Source organism: Canis aureus, chromosome 8 (genome assembly GCF_053574225.1).
Source record: "Canis aureus isolate CA01 chromosome 8, VMU_Caureus_v.1.0, whole genome shotgun sequence".
NCBI lineage: Eukaryota > Metazoa > Chordata > Mammalia > Carnivora > Canidae > Canis > Canis aureus.
Genome location: NC_135618.1, coordinates 25,849,124 through 25,869,683, shown reverse-complemented (window position 1 = coordinate 25,869,683; position 20,560 = coordinate 25,849,124). Strand labels below are relative to the sequence as shown.

Here is a 20,560-nt window from a genome sequence, read left to right as displayed (position 1 = left end):
GCGCGATCCTGGAGACCCGGGATCGAGTCCCACATCGGGCTCCCGGTGCATGGAGCCTGCTTCTCCCTCTGCCTGTGTCTCTGCCTCTCTCTCTCTCACTGTGTGCCTATCATAAAAAAAAAAAAAAAAAAAATTAAAAAATAGGAAGAGGAACTGAATAGACATTTTTCCAAAGAAGACGTACAAATGGCCAACAGATACATGACAAAATGCTCAAGATCACTAACCATCAGGTAAATGCAAATCAAAACTATGATGAGATATTATCTTACACCAGTCAGAATGGCTAAAATCAAAATGACAGGAAATAACAAGTGTTGGGGAGGATGTTGAGGAAAAGGAACTGTTGCACTGCTGGCGTGAATGAAAATTGGTACAGCCTCTGCGTATAACAGGACAGAGTTTCCTTGAGAAATTGAAAAGAGAATTACCATATGATCCAATAGTTCCACTACCGGGTATTACCCAAAAAAACCAAAAACACTATTTGAAAAGAGATGTGCACCCAAGTATTTATTGCAGCATTATCTACAATAGCCTAATTATGGAAGCAACTTAAGTGTTCATCAGTAGACAAATGGATAAAGAAAAGTCAGAACACACACACACACACACACACACACACACGAATATTACATAGCCACAAAAAACATAAGATTGTGCCATTTGAGACAACATAGAAGGAACTAGAGGATATTATGCTAAATGAAATAAGTCAGACTGAGAAAGACAAATACCATATAATTCTACTCAAAAGTGGAATCTAAACAATAGCAATAACAAAACAAATAAAAAGTAGAATGAGAGCTATAAATATAGAGAATAAACTCATGGTTGCCAGGTTTTGAGGATGGTGAGGATTCAGCAAAATGGGTGAAGGAGAGAGGGAGACATAGGCTTCTAGTTATGCAATGAATAAGTCACAGGGATAAAAAGCACAGCATAAGAAATATGGTCAATGATATTGTAATAACCATGTAATGAGACAAATGATAGCTGCACTTGCAGTGAATATATAGCATAAAGTATAATCTCACAAAATCCCTAAGTTGTACGTCTGAAACTAATGTAATATTGTGTGTCAACTGTACTCAAAACCAATCATTCAATCAGTAGACTTTGAGTAAAGCAAATTATCCTCCCTAGTGTAGGTGGGCTCCACCCAATCAGTTGAAGGTCTTATGAGAAAAAGACTGAGGTTCCCTAAAGAGGAAAAATTCTGACTCAGGTTGGGTCTCCATCTTGCATGGCTTGCCCTGCAGATTTTGAATTTGCCAGCTACCACAATCTTGTGTGCCAACTTCTTTAAATAAATTTCTATTTATTCATATACAATAAAATAAAATAAAATTCAGTTATTTGAAAAAAATAAAAATAGATAAAATTTTAGACAATATTCCTCATAAATATAAATATAGATGCAAGATCTGTAACAAATAATTACTAATATCTTTTTTTCTTTTATCTATCCTAATATCCATTTGGGGGGATCCCTGGGTGGCTCAGCAGTTTAGCATCTACCTTCAGCCCAGGGCCTGATCCTGGAGTCCCGGGATCGAGTCCCACATTAGGCTCCTTGCATGGAGCCTGCTTCTCCCTCTGCCTGTGCCTCTGGCTCTCTCTCTCTCTCTGTGTTTATCATGAATAAATAAATAAAATCTTTTAAAAATATATCCATTTGATGCATTAATTTTTATTTCAATCTCTGCAATATCATCTACCTCCTGCTTTCCATTCTTTCTGTTACTGTCCTATTTCAGAATCTTAATGCCTATCACCTGGATTATTACAGTAACTTTCCAACTTGTCTCTCTACCTTCACTTCATTTTCACTGCTCTCCACCAGATTTTTCTTTTTAAATCCAACATCTCATCATGTAACCCCAGGATCTGAGTGTTGAAAGACTTTTAATAGTTTCACAGGTTCATGTAATACGATTAAGTACCTCTTGTCCCAACATTTGAAATTTCCATTACTATGGTCAATCTTCTTTAGACTTTTATATCATTATACACAATGTATGCTCACTCAGGGCAACTCCATAATCCTACTCTATCTTTCTTATACTAATATCTTTACTACTCTGTTCTTTCTATGTGAAATCTTAGCCTATGAAAAATCGTATTTTTAAATATTTAAAAAAAATCCTAATGGGGGGATCCCTGGGTGGCACAGCGGTTTAGCGCCTGCCTTCGGCCCAGGGAGCGATCCTGGAGACCCGGGATCGAATCCCACGTCGGGCTCCCAGTGCATGGAGCCTGCTTCTCCCTCGCCTGTGTCTCTGCCTCTCTCTCTCTCTGCGTGACTATCATAAATAAATAAAAATTTAAAAAAAATCCTAATGGGGGAAATATTTGTCCACAGTTTTGATCTCTCCACCTTTCATGCTCCCATGCTACTTGGCTTTTACATCTACCACATCCCAACTTACATACATATAGCACTTACTGTTTGCTATACATATTTGGAATATGGTGCATGATATCAGATCTTTTCTTTCTATGGAGGTGTCCTGGCTTTCTAAGAAGATTGGAAAATGTAACATAGTATTGTCATTTAACATAGACTTCTTGTCACTTAACATAGTATTGTGTGTGTGTGTGTATTAGATTATCAGTAAATTCTTGATAATGGTATTAGATTTAGTAGTAGATTAGAATAAAGCTTGAAAAGCCTGTCCCTTCTTCCAGATGCCAGCTTCATTTGGAAATATCTGAACTTGTTTCTCTGCTGCTTCTATTTAGTAGCATCTTTTAAACTGAAACTAAATCACACATGTCAAAATGTGTGGATTTTCTGCATCTCTGATTCTGTAATTTTCTTGTCCAATGAATAATAAAAGTATTTTCACACTTTTGGTTAGTTCATGGCTATCCTTACTTACATTCCTCTTCATCTTTGACTCTCTCCTCACCCTACTCAAACTTTGCTGTAAACATTGCCTCTCCTATATAGTGGAAAAACTTCCTTAATGTACAGAACCATATTATTGATTTTGAATATTTTTCAGTATTTGAATATTTAACATTTCTTATTTAATACATACACAACTTGGGACACTGAAAAGCTCACTCAGCCACAAGAAGTGCCATGTATTTTTCCATTTATTGTAAAACATGCACAATACTAACCTAAATATACACTTACTCATAAACACAGAGGCAATTCATTTTAGCATAATTTCTTATGCTGCCTAGAAAATCCTTACTTTCAATTTGAGTGGATATAGCTTAAGAAATACTCTTCTAAATATTTCATTTAAAATCTAGACATTTAAGAAATCTAGACACTTTTGCTCAAGTTCAAATATATGTATATATCATAAATATATACATATATTAAATATTTTAAATAGTTATTTATTTGAAAAAGAGAGAGAGAGCATGAGGGGGGCGGGGAGAGGGAAAGAGAGAATCTCAAGCAGACTCCCTGCTGAGCACAGAGCCTGACCCAGGGCTCCATCTCAAAACCCTGAGATCATGACTTGAGCCAAAATCAAGAGTCAGATGTTTAATTGACTGAGCCACCCTGGTGTGCTGTTCAGGTTTATATTTTTAAAATACATGTTTAAGAAGCATTATTGAAAGGATCAAAGCATTTGATACATGCAAAAATAGTCTTTAATACTTTCTAGGAATCAGATACTTGTACACTAGAAATAGAAATACTGAGTTAAAATGTTATAAATCACAAATTTGTTTCATAAGATCACCAAACATAGCATCAACATTCATATTTCCTTACTGTGGATAATTCTTAAGATAGAAAAATAAACCACAATTCTTATTAAGGAACATAAGAGGAAGTAAGGAACATATTTAGAAGATTTATAATTAGGGAGCATATTTGCATCTATTATTATTTTTTAAAAAATATTTATTCAGCATCTACTATGTGCCAAGCACAGTATAGGATGAGTATTTTCTTAGTAAGAGACACCAACAATTTCAGATCAATTTTAAAGAGAATACTTTAGTGAGAAAATGTAATCAATAATTTGTCTCTCAACTTCAGAACAATTAAGTTGTCCCTGTTTCCAAATACCTAACTGGAGAGTTTCCAACTTTCCTACATTTCTATTGTATTATGAATAATGTTTCTAGCTCACTAATTTTGTTGTTAATCAAACACTGAAAGAGATTCTTTATACTTTCAGATATGCTTTGAAAAAAAAAAGCCTTCCCAACATATGCACAAGGGAATTATAAGTTCATTAGTATACAGTTTTTCAAATCTTAGATTCATGGCTCATTATGTTACCTTCGAGATAAAAATATATTCTTACACTTATATGACAGCAAAAAGAATTAGAATTAACATCTGATTATGAGTTTTAATTTTTGAAATTAATCTACAGGCATCTCTAATTTAAATATTTCAAATAAAGAAAACTACCTTTAATATTTTATCACAAACAATACTTAAAACTTAAATTAGTTCCATTTAGTTATGCTTTCCAAAAACATGCATTTCCAGATTTTAAAAGAATTTCCATATTTTATAGTAGAGGCAAATCTAAAAATATATGCAGACTTTGCATTTTAGAAACTTTTGTCATGCTTCTTATCCAACTCAATCTTTTATTTAAAGTTTGTGGCTACATATTTCAATGGGAAACAGATTATCTGTAATCCAGTGATATGACATAACATTCTAAATCACAGAATCACATATCACATAAATTCTGGCCATAGGTGAATGTCTCATGTTGTTTTTACGGGTCACTAATATATAAATTAGCATCGAGACCAATCCAGGAAATTTTGCTAAATACAAAGGCTTCTAAAAAGCTTTACTTAATTGGAAAGGCTTTCACCAATTTCTACAAAGTTGTATAAAATAAAATAAAATAAAATAAAATAAAATAAAATAAAATAAAATAAAATAAAATGTAAAGTAAATGTATTATGTGTGTATGTTATGTATTAGAAGAAATACTAATTCAGCTTATCCTCCTAGGAATACAAATTGGCATTCAGTCTAGCCATAACTGTATACAAGCATGAGGCTTATCCATTGAATAATATTTGTGTATAAACAAATTCTTTGGTTATAAAGTTTATAAAGGTAATAAATTCCAACAAGATATCTGTTCTCAGTTCCTGTGATACTCTCAATGTAACTGCAAGTAATATGAAGTGTAGGTATGCATTGGTATAGGATACTCTGAGTTATTTTGGACTAACCTGAGAATTGGAGGGGATATTTTTTGTTTCATTTTTCATCTTGACTCCATTATTCCTTTAGTTCATTATTTTTAATGAATGAACTAATGTTCATTATTAAATATGTGAGAAAACGTTTTGTTGTTTAATCCCGATCAGAATATGAAAAATCATGTCCAGAATAAGTGACCGAAAAGAGAAAAATACATATATACATATACCTTAAAAATAGAATTGTTAAAGGAAGTTGGTAGAAACAAAATTGTTCCAATATGCCAAAGGCTATGCTTGCAAAACCTATACATCTCTTTATTAAAGCTATGCTAGAACAGCCCAGGATGATCATCAAAATTGTATGATCAAGAATTGACTTTTTGTTCAAGAAGATATGTTAGTGTATGGGGTGCAGAAGTGGCTCAATTGGTTAAGAGACTGGCTCCTGGTTTCAGCTCAGATCATGATCTCAGGGTCATGAGATGGAGCCCCACATTAGGTTCTCTACCCAGTGCACAGTCTGCCTGAGATTCTATCCCTCACCCTCTGCCCCTCTCCTAGCTCATGCACAGCACTCCTTAAACTAAAATAAATAAAATATTTAAAAAATAAGATATGATAGTCTAATTATTGTTATTATTATATTACACAAAAATATTTGGCAAAACTGCAAAAGGAAAGTACTTATTGACTTTTTTTTTAACAAATATTGTGTATTTCTGTTGGAAAAAAACAAAACAAACAAAAAAACCTCTTTTAAGTACTAGAGAAAGCTGTTGAAAATACTGGATGCTAGTAAGATTTTTTTCATGATTTTGCCAAATCTTTCCATATTCTACTCTGCCCCGAGAACTACTATTAAATTCATAAGCCTAAAACATAGTTCAATCAAGTAATTTCCTTACTAAGTTACCTTTGGGTGATTTTTAAAAAATCCTCTTCACCCATTTAGTTTGATTATAAATCAAATCCTTATGTACTCTTCTAACATGGCAGCTTCTTCCCTGCTGCTGTGCTTCTGAGTATGTCACACCTCATTTAGAATGTCTGTCTTGTTCTTCAACGCCTGGCTCATTCCAAGTCTTTCTTCCTATCAGTTCCTGATACCAAAGTGGTTTGCATCTTTCTTGAATTACTCAGGCAGGTCCAAATTTCTCCCTTGCCTGAATTACTGCAGTAATTGGAAATTATACCTTGAAGGACTGCATGTGATGATACAGGTAACACCCAGTAAATTAATGTGTTCCAAACATTCATTTATAGATTACTTATTAAAAGTTGAAAATTTAAATAAAATTTATTGAAGTAACATTGACACTAGAGGTTGAAAATTACTTGTCCACAAAATTACTAAATGTAATTAATATTCCATGGTATGTTTTAATCAAAAATGCATCTGAAATATATTATTGACAAAAATATAACTTTCAAAAATTTCTGTGAAAAGATGTATACATACTCCAGCTCAAAAACTGGAAGTCAATAACATTAGGTGGCTGAAAAAGCCAAATTGATAGAACTGGAGGGGAATGGTTGTTGTCAGGAACCGGCACAGAAGGAAATGTGGAATTAGTAATCAATAGGCATAAAGTTTCAGTTAATCAAGATTAATAAGTTTTAGGTATCTGTTGTTTGACATTGTACCTATGATCAATGATACTGTATCGCCTTAACAATTTGTTGGGAGACTAGATCTCTCAGGTAAAGTGTTTTTACCACAGTAAAATTAAAATTAAAAAAAAAAAAAAGAAGTCGTCAAACATGCATCACTTCATCATCTATTCTTTCTACCTCCCTGACAAACTATGCAGTCCTAGATATTCAGTAGGTATTTCTTTCTGGTTAGTCATTGCTTCAAAAATAAACACCCCAAAACTTACTGGCTTAAAACAACTATTTATTTGCTTATGAGTTTGCAGTCTGAGCTGGGCTCAGCTTCTGATTCTTCTGTTTGTCCTACTGCTGGTCACTTTTGTGGGTAAATTCAGCCTTCAAGTCAGCTGTGAGCAGTGAGGAAGTGGAAAGGGGTCGGCATCTCTCTCTTTCCACATAGTCTCAGGCCTTCTCATTCTCTTCTCCATGTGGTCCTTCTACAGGCTTGGCTGAATTTCTTTTCTGGAGGCTCAAACCTCCTAATGAGTATGAAAGTGGAAGCTACCAGACATTTTAAGGCTTAGGCCCGAAACTGGCACAGTGTCATATTAGACATATTCTTTTAGTTAAGCACATCATTGCTCCATCCCAGATTCAAGGAGAGAGGATTGCACAAGAGGATGAATACCAGGAGACTTACTCATCGGGGTCACAGTGGAACACACTACCACATGGCTTAATCACTACTTATTCAGTTGACTGTTAGTGATACAGAACACAATGTTCTAGTCTCTAATCACTAGGGTAAAATGAATTTAGCATTTTAGTAACATGCAAACTTTAAGTATATGTACATTAAATGCTTTGGTATGTACAGATTGTGACTTGGTTATTCTTTTGATGAAGTTCTACTTCACCACAACTAAAGCTGTAATTCCTATCAATGGGAGTTAAATTGAAAAGTTTTATTCCTGGTTTATAACATTGAAAACATTAGCAAAAATACTAAGCCCTCTAAAATTAATGTATCACAAGCTTGAATAAATTTGCAGTAAGTACTGGCTTTTTTCCCCTACTCCTGTATTTGTTTTAAGTTGGCTTCAATTTTGGGGGCACCTGGGTGGCTCAGTTGATTAAGTGTCTGACTCTTGATTTCAGTTTAAGTTATGATTTCAGGGTTGTGAGATTGAGCCCTGCATCAGAGCCCAGCATGGAGCCTGCTTAAGATTCTCTCTTTCCTTCTCCTTCTGTCCCTCCTCTGCCCCATTTGCACTATCTCTCTAAAATTAAAATAAAATGAAATAAAGTTGGCTTCAATCTAATAATTTAGAATGCTCTGAGAAACTAATTTGTTAGCACCATATAGGAAAAAAACAACTAACTAGAGTATCCAAAATAATGAGCCTGCCAGGTTAATATTTAAAGATGCTACAATTACTTGTAATGTTTTAATCACAGTGCAAATGTTAGTCTTAACATCTTATAATGCAAAACTTTAGAGTAAAATGGGAACTTGAAACTTCTCTCTTTAAATGCCACTTTCTCCATATCTTTATGAGGGAAAAAGTAGCTAGTTAGCATCTTTGAATTGTAAAAACTAAACACTCATTTAGGTAATCTAAATAATATTTGGTAGTCAATATGAAGATACAAAATATAAAGAAGGAAAAGAAGAATCTCAAGGAACCCCAGACCTCATCATATAGAGGTTACCAGAGATGATTTAAGATACAAGACAATTCTGGAAAGAAGATTTTATCACCTCTCAGTCCCTAAAAATTGTCAGTTAACCAGTATTCCTTTTCCAAGCTGGCTTTTATCACTTGGAAATTTCAAACCTTACTCTACTTTCTCTATCTCTTTGTTTCTGCTGAATCATACATCTGGAAATTATTTTCATCTGAGATGTTCAGTGACTTCTGTGATAGGGCATTTCTTAATTGTCCAAGACTCTTTCACACATTGCATAATATTGATTAGGCCATGGACACTAAATGCCTACAGCACACACCAGTTATTATGACAACCAAAGTACCCCAATACTTTGCCAAACTCCCCTAGAGGGCGGTATCTCTCCTCCCCACACTCCAGGAAGAACTAACTACACAGGGCAAAATGAGCTTTCTGCCTCCTTTCTGGCTAACAAAAAGCTAGCTGTCATAATATGGAACAGGTAGGCCTTGTTTCACAAACACCAGTTGCAATTCATGTCACATTTCTTTGATTGAACAAAAATAAAGAGACCAAAGCCTTAATACATAATATAACAATAGTGCTTCTAAGTATTTACCAAAATAACTTGAAAACTATGCTCATACAAAAATCTGCACATGAAGGATATGAAAAGATGCTGGATGTAATTAGTTATTAAGGAAATGCAAAACAAAATCCTGATAAGATACCACTTCATATCCATTTGATGGCTACAATTTAAAAAGTGGACAATTAAAAGTATCGGTGAGGATGTAGAGATAACAAAACTTTTCACGCATCAGTGGTGGGAATTTAAAATGGCACAAGCATTTCAGAAAAGAGGTTGGTAGTTCCTCAAAGAGTCAAACATAGAACTACTATATGATTCAGTAATCCCACTCCTAGGCATATACTCAAGATAAATGAAAAAATTTATTCATGCAAAAATTGCACATAAAGGTTTATGGCAGTACTATTCTTAATAGCCAAAAAGTGGAAATAACCCAAATCAGATGTCCACTGACTGACAAAGGAATAAACAAAGTATGCTATACCTATATAATGAAATATTATTCAGAATAAAGAAGAATTAGTATCCATACATGCTATTACATGGATGAATTCTGAAAACATTGTAAGTTGAAGAAGTGAGACACAAAGATAACATGTATGATTCCATTTACATGAAACATCCAGATAGGCAAAGACAGAGGCAGAAAGTAGATTAGTGATTGTCAGGGGCTGAGAGCAAGAGAAAATAGGGAATAAGTGTCAATGGGTACAGGATTTCATTTTGGGACGCTGAAATTAATCTCACTTTAGATAGTGGTGATAGTTGCCTAACACTGTAATTATACTTAAAAATACTTAAATATATATATTTTAAAGGATAAATTTTATGGTATGTGAATTATATTTAAGTAAGATTTTTTAAAGATAAAGCCAAAAGTCAATTTTGCATATGAATGTTTATACAAATGTCATAATCACCAAAGCTGGATGCAATCATGTCTTTCAGTAGGTGAAAGGTTAAGCAAACTATGGTATATGTATGTAACAGAATACTAATCAGTGATTAAAAATAAGTGAGCTACAAGCCATGCAAAAATATGTATGAATCATACAAGCATATGAGTGAAAGATGGCAGTCTGAAAAGGCTACATACTGCATGATGCCTTTTATATGACATTCTGGAAAAAGCAAAACTATAGAATTGGTAAAAAGGCCAGCAGTTACCAAGGGTTCCAGAAAAAGGAAAAGTTTCAATAGACAAAATACAGGGGATATTTTAGGACAGTTAAACTATTCTGTATACTAATAGTGGGTACATAATATAATGCATTTGTCAAAACACATAAAATTTATAGCATAAATAGTAAACCTTAATATATGCAAATTAAAAATAAATTAGTTAGGAAATCAAGATATATCAGGAGGGAAGGCAAACCATGGCAAAAGAACCTAACTGTATTACAAATACATGAAATAATCTCACTGAAGGGAGTAGGGGAAAGTAAGTCAGTCGGAGAAGGACAAACATTATATGTTCTCATTCATTTGGGGAATATAAATAATAGTGGAAGGGAGAAGAAATGTGTGGGAAATATCAGAAAGGGAGACAGAACGTAAAGACTGCTAACTCTGGGAAACGAACTAGGGGTGGTAGAAGGGGAGGAGGGCGGGGGGTGGGAGTGAATGGGTGACGGGCACTGGGTGTTATTCTGTATGTTAGTAAATTGAACACCAATAAAAAAAAAAAATTGGAAATTAGTAGTCTGTAAAACTAAAGGCAAAAAGTAACTGCACATAAGCACTGCACATAAGCATTGTAGTAGAGTTGGTAAAGGTGTTTCCCATAGGGTTTTGGGGTAAGAATTCTGGTACTGCCATACATGTACACTGAAATTGAGGAAGTAATAAAGATGAAGGGAACCAGGTTTCTTACTGTTGAATAGGAGGTTACAGAAAAGCAAGGGGAGAGCAATGATCAATGTAGTAATGTATTAGAGATAGAAACATTAGTAGAAACTCATATTTAGTTTTATATAGTCACAGATGAATATATAAACAATATTCATAGACATTTACATATAAAAGCATTAGTATACACACATATATGTTCTTGCTCTATGTTCTGAAAAGGCCTAGATTTAATGATACTCTACGAGCAATAAGCATACCTGGGATACCAATCTTGGTCTCTAATACCATTCTCCAGTAAATGGAACCAGGGGTCCTTGGAGAAATGATTGCTTGTATAATTGGTGCAGGGAATATATGAGTTTGGAACATCTTGTAGTGCCAAAAAGTAAGAGAGTGCTAAAACACATACAGATACTGCTATGAACTGACTATTGTGTCTCCCCAGAATTCATATATTGAATCCCTAACCCTCAATGTGATAATATTTGCAGATGGAGCCTTTGAGAGATAATTAGGTTTAGATGATGGTGGGTCTCCCATGATGGGATTAGTATCTTACAAGGAGAGGAAGAGAGGGGAGTTTATAAGTGCCCCCTCCCTCTCTCTCTCACACTCTCTCTCTCTTTCCACCATGTAAAATTACAGGAGGACTGGAAAATAACTCTTACAAACACAATGACAGGACTTCCAGGAACCAGATGAAGGGAAGGAGGAAATTATATTCATAGCTAATGCGTCACCTTCCCTCGATGATAGCTAAAATGTTTCTTCAAACCAACCAACCAATAAATGAACAAATAAAAAACAATCTCCTGTCACACCTCCACCATTTCTAAAAATACGTAATTACATTTTATTTGGAACACTGGAATCTCGAAGTAAAATGCTAAGATTGAGAATATGACTGGATCACATATTATTACAGGGGAATTTTTGCCCCACAATCCCAAATAAACACTGGACAGTCAGGTATTACAAGGTAACATAGTTGCATGGTGCTGAATATGACTAAGCTACACAGAAGAAAACAGCCATAAGGACCTGGTCAGCAGATTACAGAATAATATTTTGATAAATTGGCATGTATTTTTCTTTACCTTTCCTCATTTTTTTTTTTTTGCCTTTTCTCTTATTCATTTGGTGTGATTATGGCCTCAGATGAGGGTTGGTTAAACAGAACATGAATAAAAGAGTTAAATTTTAGGTTTTTCATTTTATTTTATTTTTTATTTATTTATTTTTTTAAAGGATTTTTTTTTAATTTTTATTTATTTATGATAGTCACAGAGAGAGAGAGGCAGAGACATAGGCAGAGGGAGAAGCAGGCTCCATGCACCGGAAGCCTGACGTGGGATTCGATCTCGGGTCTCCAGGATCGTGCCCTGGGCCAAAGGCAGGCGCCAAACCACTGCGCCACCCAGGGATCCCTAGGTTTTTTATTTTAAAAGCTGATGTCCAGGAACAAGCTTATGCCACATCATAAGATCTGGAAGAAAATATGATCTATTTCTACATTCCTCATCCTTCCTATCAAGGATGAAAAATTAGTCACCTTCAAGTTTCTGAGAAAAGAACCTGATCCCTACCTGTTTACAACCCCTCACCCTGTTCCAGCTCTAACAAATTCTTAGTATGACCCGAGGAGCAGATGAATGTGTTCCCTGTGCCTCATGGAAGAGAGAGCAGGATACTCTGGAAGTCTTGTCTTCAGGAAAGAGAATCATACCATATTTACATGTGTGGACCAGTTAACAGAATAGATGATTCATCACACAGAAAAATGAAAATGATGGAAGGGCAGATGTCTACCCTCCTTACTGAGACTTTGGCACTTTACCAATCCTCTAGAATTTAGAAGCAACTCTGGGAGAAAAGGAGAAGTAGACTGAAATTGGCTGAGATTTTGATCTTTCCATTTGTCTGATTAAGGATTCTAAATACAAATTAAGTTCTAATTACAGAATTAAGTGATATTTCTGGTGACTGTAACTAAGTCTGAAATCCATGGTTAGTAACTACTACCTTTTTATCAAGCCTTGAAAAAAGGGAACAATGCCTTTCTTAATAATCATAACTTTGAGAAATTACTGTTAAATATAAAACCAGAGGAGTTACATTAAACGAAGAAATTGAGAAAGCTTAGTTATATCAAATATTCCATGTGTTTCCTCACAGTTCTCAGCTCCTTTGCAGGGTGATGTAACTTGTTCTAGCCATTTGGCTATAAGTGAAAATGACATGTGTCATTTCTGGTTTAAGTGGTTAATGGCTCAGATGAAAACCCCTGTGCCCTTAAAATGTACTGCAGTGACTGAGGAGGTCACATGCTCCAGAAGGTGCTATCAGAAAGGCTCAACCTCCTGGGCAGCCCAGGTGACTCAGCGGTTTAGCACCGCCTTTAGCCCAGGGTGTGATTCTGGAGACCCGGGATTGAGTCCTATGTGGGGCAGGGAGCATGGAGCCTGCTTCTCCCTCTGCCTGTATCTCTGCCTCTCTCTTTCTCTCTGTGTCTCTCATGAATAAATAAATAATCTAAAAAAAAAAAAAAAAAAGGTGCAACCTCTGGAAATCTAGGTCCTAGACTTGCTGTATGGAGCAGAGGCTCCTTGTCAACCAATAGGATATGTAGTATGAGCAAGACAAACTTTTGTGGTTTTAACTCTCTGAAATTTTTGGAGTAATTTGTTATTTCAGCATAGTCTAGTCTGTACTTACCAATATATTATTGAATACTCAACATTTAGAATAACATGAATCTACTAAATATCATATTTTGTGTTAAGTAAAACAAAATAGATTACAAATTAAGGTTATTAAAATAACACCAATTATGTAAATTGAATAGGTTAAAGCACTGGTGGCAAAATGATGAGTATTTTATATTTCCTCCCTTCCCTTTTTTTACATTTTTCTTATTACAGATTCAGAAAAAAATAAAATGTAATAAAATATGATCACATATACCTCGATATCTTCCTAAAAAAACTGAGATATGGGGCAGCCCCGGTGGCTCAGCGGTTTAGCACCGCCTTCAGCCCAGGGAGGGATCCTGGAGACCAAGGATCCAGTCCCATGTCAGGCTCCCTCCATGGAGCCTGCTTCTCCCTCTGCTTGTGTCTCTGCCTCTGTATGTGTGTGTGTGTGTGTGTGTGTGTGTGTGTGATGAATAAATAAAATCTTAAAAAAAAAAAACCTGAGATATGCATTATATGTAGTCAGGTACTGTATTAGGAGGTAGGGTATATTTTTTTTTCTTTCAAATTAAAAATAAGATTTGTAGGGGCACAAATCTCTGAATTTCCGAACTTGCTAATGTTATTAAGATGTCAATTTGAAGTTACAAGCATTTGTTGAGCATTTATCTATTCAGTGTTCAATAATGTGTTACATGTTTTTATTTTTTTTTTTTATTTTTTTATTTTTTTATTTTTTTTTTTAATTTTTATTTATTTATGATAGTCACAGAGAGAGAAAGAGAGAGGCAGAGACATAGGCAGAGGGAGAAGCAGGCTCCATGCACCGGGAGCCCGATGTGGGATTCGATCCCGGGTCTCCAGGATCGCGCCCTGGGCCAAAGGCAGGCGCCAAACCGCTGCGCCACCCAGGGATCCCGTGTTACATGTTTTTAAAGACAAAAAAGAAATAATGAGATAATGGATTATTACAATCAAAATCTTACCTGGTGACAAAGACTTAGATAAGCAAGAATTGGTATAAATGGTTTCATAGATAAGGAAGAAATACAAATCTCCTTCTTCATTCCACACTATATGTGTTAAATTACAGAGCTGAAAATATAAGTATAGTAATTTCTTGCCATAAACTTGATACTGTGGTGGAACCGCAGGCTGGATCTTTAGGTGCTTAAATTGGATGATCAAAGCACAGTATATCAGGATTTAAAGAGATTGTATGTAACACTAATAAAGATAAATATGCTATAGAGTTGGAAATATCTGGATTCAACCTGAAACCTTGATATTTCTGGCAGTGTGACTTTAGTCAAGGTACCTGAATTCCTGAGGGCCCAAATTTCACTACTGTAAAACAAGCAGCATAATATCTACCTATATATATATATTATATATAATATATACTTAATATATATTTATTATATAATGTATTATATAATATATAATATATTATCAAACAATAACATTTAATATATTTATAATTTATATATAATATATATATAATGCAGTGCCTGGTATAAATTAATCTCTCAATAAATGGTAGTTCTTTTTATTACTCAGTCCCATCATGTAGTTTTACTCATGAAAAAAGAACACATGTTCAAGGTTTCGGGAATTGAATGAAGTCATAAGGCTAAATTAACTCTTTAATCAATATACTTGAAAAAGAGTATTGAATATACTAAGTAACCCAGCAAATATACGGAACTAATAAATATAGGAAAATGGACTATGAAAGGTAATCACTATTTAGTGTTCCAACCAAGGATTCTCAGAGTGTGCCTATACCTTTTTAATCTCAGCTTCTGCTTCACACTAACCATCCACTTCCTCTTTCAGCTACTTATTATGTCAAATAAATGGTGATTTCTCTGGTTTTAAGCTTTTGTTGTACTCTTCATGGCTTAGAATAGATAGTATAGCAAATCAGGGTAGGCAGTGGCAATAATGACAGCAGAACTACAGGTTGTCAGGGGAAGTGTTTTTAAGGGTAAGAAGCCTGGTGAAATTTTGGAGTAAGAAGCAGAACATGGCTCCATGGGATGTGGTTAATTAACTACAGTGGAAGGTGGGAAGGAGAAAACGAAGAGAGAAAATGAGAACAGAAAAGTTTGATAAGAGTTATGGGATGGCAACATTTATTCTCCCATCTACACTAGTGTTACTCACATTGGTAATTCATCTACCATCAGGTAACTAGACACCAAGCAAAGTCAGAGATGAGAAAATCGTACTAATCACAGAGATTACTGAGAGAAGTATCATGGAGAGGGAGAAGGAATGAGTCAAATGATTTGAAAGATTAGATTTGGCATAGAGAAAAAAGGGCAACAATCAGGATGGGAGTAACAGCATGAGAAAAGGAAGATTGAGATAAAAGACTGATTTGCATTTGGGGTAATAAGGATACTGCCCTAACTCTGTCCCTATTAGTCCTTCTATTCTCCTTTAGGGTTGTCAACACCATGGCATTTGACAACGACAGGAATAGCTGTTTTATTACAAATGGACCTGACCAAAAATAAATGAGTTTGAGAGCACTGACAAAGCTCACATACACTACAAACAACCGTCTTCAGCCAGTAAGCCACCCAACTGTACCAGACTCAAACTAATGACCTTGAGGTGAAAGGTTCTATTATCATATTTCTGATTACCAAGGCTTTTCAAGTTTCCTAAACTCTTTTCCTTAATATTCTACAGTGTGTTCATTTTCATGGCTATAAACTTGTACTCAGATTTGCAGTGATATTTACTACTAAATTGTAGAGTATTTTAACTGATGTTAGTTCAAATCAATTCTGGAGAAACTTTCCAGCCAAGGGAATTGCAAGCTAGCTGGTTGACATTGGAGGTCAAATACTCCAGGGTATGGGTCTCAAATCACTTAATTCTTCACAGCAAATTAGAAATGGGACTCCAGCTGGTGCTAAAGAATAAGACAGACTTGCTGTATAAGGACAAGCTGCTGCTTGGATTTTGAGTCTTTATATTCCTAAAATAAAAAATTTGAAACTCAATTTCCCTCCCCCAATCTCATTCTTTCAGAGTAAAAGCTTTCTTAACAGCAAAAATCTGGCCACCTGATTTCAATACATAAATCTTGCCAAGGTATAAAAATAAAATACGATTTAAGCAGCAACCTGTAATCTCCTGTTGACGACCAGCTGTGCCTCCTATTAGTATTAATGGAAGTTACACAGGCATAATAAGAAGGAGGGGAAAATGCCACCTTATGCTTTTTGCACACCTTAACATTTTTACAGCAAGTCTGATTACAAGGGTTTACTTGAGCGGCAATTAAACACTGATTGATTACTAAGTACAATTTGTATTCCAGGCAACATGCAAATGGCAATGAAATTCTCAGATAGGGAATGGAATAAATTCTTCTCACATCAGAGAGAGAATCACATTATTTAAACAGCAAGTGTTTTCTTATACGAAGAAAAGAGGTTCACTATAACTTTTTTTTTATAATATATTTTTACCCAAAGACAATAAGCCTTGATTCATTTTAGAAATAAATGATATGATTTCTGCAAATGTACTTCTCGCTTCACCTTCAGACTACAGTTCTCTTTCCATGATGACAAACTATATAGATGAAAAGCATAATATTCAGTCACTAATACACTGACTTTGGCTATAGTCACAACTATAAACAATACTTTTTTTCATCAGATTTTGGCATTGCAGAAATAATGTCTACTTTTAAAGTGAAAGTGAAGTGAAAGATTGATTTATTAAATGTCTATCAGGTGCCAGACACTATTCTAGGTATAGGCAACACAGTAGAGAATAAAAAAGTAAACAGTCCTTGATCACAGTACTTATGATATGGAAGGAGAAGCTGACAATAAACAAAAATACAAATGCAGATATAATGTCAGTGTGTATGCAGCAAAGGAAAATATCCTGGGGAAAGTGAATGACATTGATATGTATGTGTGCCTATACTTGTTCAGGAGAAAATGACAGAACAAGAGAATTTGGAGCCTTTTGTTTGCTGTTCCCCATGTGTAGAATATCCAACGTTGTTGAATCGTCACCTGGTCTATATCATATTGGTCTTAATCCAAGGACAAAGAAGAGAAATAGCTCAGAATTTGGGTATATTGAACAAATAGTTAAGATCAGAGTGGCTTAAGTGGCATGAACTGGAGAAGAAAGGGAGGGGGTGAAATCAATGATACAGGGATGTTCAGATAGGTCAGGCCTTGTAGACCATTCTAAAGAATGTGGATTTTACTTAATTTTCAATGAGTAGACTTGATAGGTTTTGAACAAGGGAGTATTATGATTTAAAGACGCTTTTAACCATCCATCTACTTGCTATATGTTTTTTAAGGGATACATTATAAATGTGATCTACCTTGGAATCTGCATTCTTCCTGAAATACTGGTTGATGTATCACTGTGTTCACTTCTTGACAATGGAATGTAAAAGAAACTGCAGTTAATAATCTTATAATCAGATGTATTTAATGTATTGTTACTGTTTAATGTATTGTAAAAAGCAGAGAAACTGGAAGAAAAGTAAAGAAAGAGTGATATCTATGAAATAAAAAAATTAGAAAAGACTATTGAGATCATATTGTCTAGTAGCTTTCCTTTCTCAGGCAGGGACACATGGTTGTTTATGTTCTTTTTGCAGATTTCCAGGTATAAATACTTAATATCTCCCTTAGTAGTCCATGCTAATATTTTATTACTTTGACATAGAGGTTGTTTTTCTTATATCCAATTAAACTATCTCATAATTTATTAAGCCCATTTCCTGATCTGATGTCAAAATAGAAAACTGCTATTTCTATTAAAAAATGTATTTAACTATGAAAAAGTATTAAAATTGAACTAGCTTTATCTTCTCCATGTTAAATGATATCAAATTCTTTCATATTTCTCTATTTTTATCACTTTAGCCACATTTTTCTTCTTCTCAGAAGAAAATTATTTTATTTTTTTAAAGATTTTATTTATTCATGAGAGGCACAGAGAAAAAGGCAGAGACATAGGCAGAAAGAGAAGCAGGCTCCATGCAGGGAGCCTGATGTGGAACTCAATCCCAGGACCCCAGGGTCACGACCTCAGCCAAAGGCAGATGCTCAACCACTGAGCTACAAGGTGTCTCAGAACAATCTACATCAGGATTATTACAGGTCATAGGCATAATAGAATAAAATAGAACAGAATAGAATAGATGCTAGAGAGAGAGAGAGATAGGAAGACAGAGAGATTCTATAGGGGAACATAGGCTACAATTACTCTATTTCAAGGCATAATAATAAGATGGAAGGTATACTGAGTGAAAGAGTCCTGGGCAGGATCTGCTACCTAGAAATCTTGTAAAAATATATATTTAACCTTACTAAGCCTGTCTTCCTCACACTGTGATAATTAACATACAGTCTAATGAACTGCTTAGCAGAGCAGGAAATTTATTTTTAAAAATATTTTATTTATTTATTTATTTGAGAGACAGAGACAGAGAGCAGGGAGAGGGGCAGAGGGAGAAACTGTCTCCCTATTGAGCAGGATCCCAATGTGGGGCTCAGTGCCAGGACCCTTGGATCATGACCTGAGCCAAAGGCGGATGCTTAATCAGCTGAGCCACCCTGGCACCCCAGTAGAGTAGGATCTTTAAAAGTTACTATTCTCTATAAAGAAAACTAAAACTGCATAAAGTGCACTTCAAATGCATTTTAAACAAACAAAAGCCACTAATTTCTAATACTGTTTTAATAACACCTACAAAAAATTAGTTTTCAGATTCCAACAAAATGCATAAGCATTCGTTTCTCTATGTTTAAATTCAGATTATTATGATGATTAAATCAGAAATCTGTGTAATGTCCTAGGCATACAATAGATGATCAATAAAGAGGTATTTTTATTAGCTCTAAGTGAAATTAATGATTAAGCATGCATGATTCAACAGAGGACGCAACACACCAATCAATGGTCGTCAAGGCTAGTACAGATGGGAAGGTGGCTCTGTCCATATACTCTAGTCATTCATTATCCAGCAACAACAAGTGTGGGCCAGGAAAATCTTTCCCTAAAACAATAGAGGATGCCAAGATCCTAACCGCTCAATACAATCTCTCAGAAAGAAACATTTGGTGGCCTTTAAATAGAAAGTATGATGCCAAAAGAATGCTTTTGGTTCCATATTTTTTAATCTACAAATTGCAAATAGTTGTGTTGAAAAATGTTTATTGGCTGAAAGATGTATTATATTCTTTAGGGGATCAAAGTCAATCCTGAAATATGTTAATGTTGTTATATCCTAATGGTGGTGCTGAGGGGGACAAAAAATATCATAAAGCCCTTAAGAAACAAACTTTTGTGTGTGTGACACAGATGGTTGGAATAAATTATGGGGCTCAATAAAAAGCAGTTCAATTTAGTTTTAAAATCCATTTGGACATTTATCAAAGATCACATTGTGAAATGTATTTGTGCTACTTGGAAGAGTCAGACTAATCAGCATCCCCCACTCCTCCACCCTTCCCCACCTTCCAAAAAAAGGAAAAGAACAAGAAAAAAACTCATGCAAGTTCTTTCGGCTGAAGCCTAACACAAGATCCTTGAAATTTATGAGTTCAGTGATGACAATAAATGGAGTAATAAATTGAAAAAGTATACCGGGTGGTAATATATGGATATACATACACACAGACATACACATCATATCCAATGGCACAAACATGTAATATATTAGTTCTTCTAAAAGAATGTTAAGTGGTTATTCTGCCTAAGTTACAAACTACCAAAAATTCATTCCCTTGTACTCTGCAAATCAGATGCAAATATTAAAAAAAAGACATGATGACATTTTAATAAATGGAGAAGATATTGCTCAGAATATTTGAGAAAAATAAAATTAATGAAACTGCATATGTTTAAGACATGAATAAGGAAATGTTAAATATTTTCAAATTTATTGAAAATATTCTAAGTACTTTACATGGATGATCATACTTATCATATA

General features: G+C 34.7%; 1 protein-coding gene across 7 annotated transcripts in view; it reads right to left on the bottom strand.

Annotated features, from left to right (window-relative positions):
- Positions 1–20,560, bottom strand: part of LOC144318523 (uncharacterized) — a 118,822-nt gene that overhangs the window by 58,988 nt on the left and 39,274 nt on the right. The window lies entirely within an intron of this gene.